The sequence below is a fragment of the Triturus cristatus genome, chromosome 4_1, assembly GCF_964204655.1.
Source record: "Triturus cristatus chromosome 4_1, aTriCri1.1, whole genome shotgun sequence".
Taxonomy (NCBI): Eukaryota; Metazoa; Chordata; class Amphibia; order Caudata; family Salamandridae; genus Triturus; species Triturus cristatus.
The window spans coordinates 1,141,530,615-1,141,533,729 of NC_140585.1; positions in this window are offsets into that span (position 1 = coordinate 1,141,530,615).

The window sequence follows — 3,115 nt, forward strand, 5'->3', positions numbered from 1 at the left end:
TTGTAGTGTAACCAAGCGTACAGGTGGGGAACAGGTAGGGTGTTACAGTAAATAGCTAGCAGGTAAACCAGCAGACTGGATGGACCAAGGGATTTAAAGTTTGCATCTTGTGTTTCAGTGCAACAACGGTGCTGTTAGAGAGTAACAGATTTGAGAAAGCTGAATCTTTTAGAAAAATAAATGAGCATTGGCAAAGCCACTAGGTCTCCCTTATGTAAGAGCTACTGGCTTTGCAATGTCTTTTTTTCCATGTTGTAGAACAGCGAGGCTGCAATGCAGCATGGCTAACAGTTATTTTAAAAAGTTCTATTTTGCAGCCAATGCTGGTCATGTCATAGTGCTTTTTTCCTTATGGCTGGTGGGCAATACGGACAATGGGGTGGTGGGGGGCAGGGGGAAGAATCAACTTGGTCACAGCGATTGGTAGAGAAAATAAGAAACGCGAACAACAGGGGGTTGGAGGGGAAGAATCCACACAGAAAATAGGGGGTGGGGGCTGAACAAGGAAGATGAGAAAATAAAGAATAGTACTTCAAGCATGACGCGATCAGTGGAAGGACAGAAATCAAGCTGAAGTAATCAGTGTTTGGTCCATGCTCCAACTGAAAGAAGGGGAAGTGAAGCCATCTTGTGCTGCCATATTACAATGCAGCAGATAAGAGTGAGAATGAAGCCAAGGAATGGAAAGTAATGGTAAGTAATAGGTGGGATGCAAGCCCTTTGTTTGTATTAAACATCTTGAATGCACTGTTGCAGGCGAGACCTAAAAATGACTACTGGTGAATTAGTGAACAATGCAATGGTGAACAATGCAAGCTATTTATATGGCAAATATGGCTGCAGGTGCCATATAAAAGAGACCATCATTAATAGACGGAACACATGCCCACATGACTGCAGGAATTTTGTTTTTGTAAGGCTGGTAACGGTGTTTGCTGAAAAGTTCCAACATTCATGTATTATTTTTTGGGGGGGATTTCCGCAGAGCAAGGTGGATCCGCTGAGGGAAATCTGCCCTAGCTGTAAATTGGACATTGAGGGGCATATTTATGAGAGGGTTGCATCACGTTTGCACCATGGAACGTGGCACATGCATGGAGCAAACCTCCAAGTCAGATTTTGGAAGCCACACAAAACCACTTTGCATAGTTCTGAATGGCTTGAAAAATCTGGAGTAATGCAGCACAGCGCAAATTTCTGCATTGTGTTAACCTGCCCTAGAAAGGCGTTCCAAGGGCGTTGCGTGGGTGTTCCCACGCAACACTCATGGATTTTGATGCATCCCCAGATTTACAAGAACTTGTAAAGCTGGGGATAGGCCAAAATCTTACATCTTCCCAGGGGAGGCGTAACAAGGAGAAATATCTCTATTTCTCATTGTTTCTCCCTCTTTCTATGTGTGCTGCATTCTACATCACACATAGAAAGAGAAATATGCCTCCCAGGATTGTTTTTGTGCTGGAATGAGCCCCTTCCTGCACAAAAACAATCTTACATGTACCCTTGCCTCATGGTGCAAGGGTGTCTGAGTTGGCACTAGGCTGCCAAAAGGGCGCCAAGCAAGGGTAAGGCCAGGAATGCGCAGTATTTCCTTAAATACAGCACATTCCTGCCCGTTCCCTGTCACGCAGTGCAGTGCAGGAAGGTGACTTGCTGCACTGCACTGCGTCACAATCTCATAAATGAGCCAGAGTCCTGTGTGTTGCACTCTTCTAAAATGCACCTTTTCTCACCAAACAAATACACAATATTGCCATCCGAAGCATACAAATGTGGTCTCAAGAAGGGTGGATGAGAGGCAATATTATTATGCAAATAAACACAAATATGCAGATAAATAAGAAAGTAGTCGTTGGTTTATAGTCTTTGTTGCTTTATTTCAGATGTACGCAGCTTGTAACACTATAGACAGCCAACGCGTTTTGCCCAGACATGGGCTTCTTCAGGACTGTAATGGCATACAATACGTTGGTATTTTAGACATCCATTATGAAAAGAAGATAATATTTAGGCTGTGGTTTAAGAAGAATGGTGAGTTAAAGAACACAAAAAGGACAAGGGGACTAAAGAAAAGACAGGGACTAAGAGATTGGAAGAAAAAGGTCCAGAAAGAGAAGGATCTCATAGGAAAACCTATTACCGTGAATTCGTTGTGAAACCAGTGTGCGACTAGGAGAGACGGTGAGTATTTAAGGATGAAAAAGTGAGGTAACTTAACCATAATGTGTGCTGGGTAAAGCCCTGCATTCACAAAGAGAACACCAAAGTGCTAGAAGTGAAAAACTACTTGGGAAGTAAAAGTGTGCCAGCTTACCGATAGGAGTCACTGTATACGTCGTGCCAGGTTATAGGGCATCGGTGATCTGTCCAGTGTAGGACGAAAGGTATTGTATAGGACTAATGTTGGAGAAAAGAGGATATGAGTAGAAAAACTGATTGCCACCAGGGGAAAAAGGTAAACCAATAAACAATTCTGGAGATTACATACCTCAGGCAAGCGGGAATGCCTAAAATATATGTATGAAGGTCTCTGGCTCAGAGTCAGAAACACGATGAACGTGTTTATTAGAGGCTGCAAAAAATGTGGAGCCTAGGTCAGCTATAGTGGGGTGGGTGAGTGAAATGGAAAAAGAACACGTAGACTAATCTACAGGCGCCCCTCAAGCATAGCGTAGTCCAGAGTGGTCAGTTAATGCTATCAAATGTTGAGGGGTGCAAGGAACCCAAGACGATCACAGAGTAATGTAATCAATGTTTGAAAAGGCTGCTGGAAAAATTTGGAATTCTGCAGCTTTACAAGTGAATACCAGACACACTAGTCTAAATACAGCACATTTTGTAGCAAGGTAGTTGCCAAAATGTACCTCACCGAACCCAAACAGCTTCTGGATCTAATGCTCAAAATATTCAGTCTAAGGTTTTTGTGGAAGTCCCACAGATGTAAATGTCAGCACAAAATGAGTAATCTAATCAGCAGAGCGTGTTAGAAGAGTAATCATGGAATGAAAAGATTAGTCATTTTTTTCTCTCAAGCACTGTGAATTTGTTCTGAAAGAGAATATGGTGTATTTTATTCTGAGATATAAGTAGCGGGTGGAAGTGGTCAACATGCAAA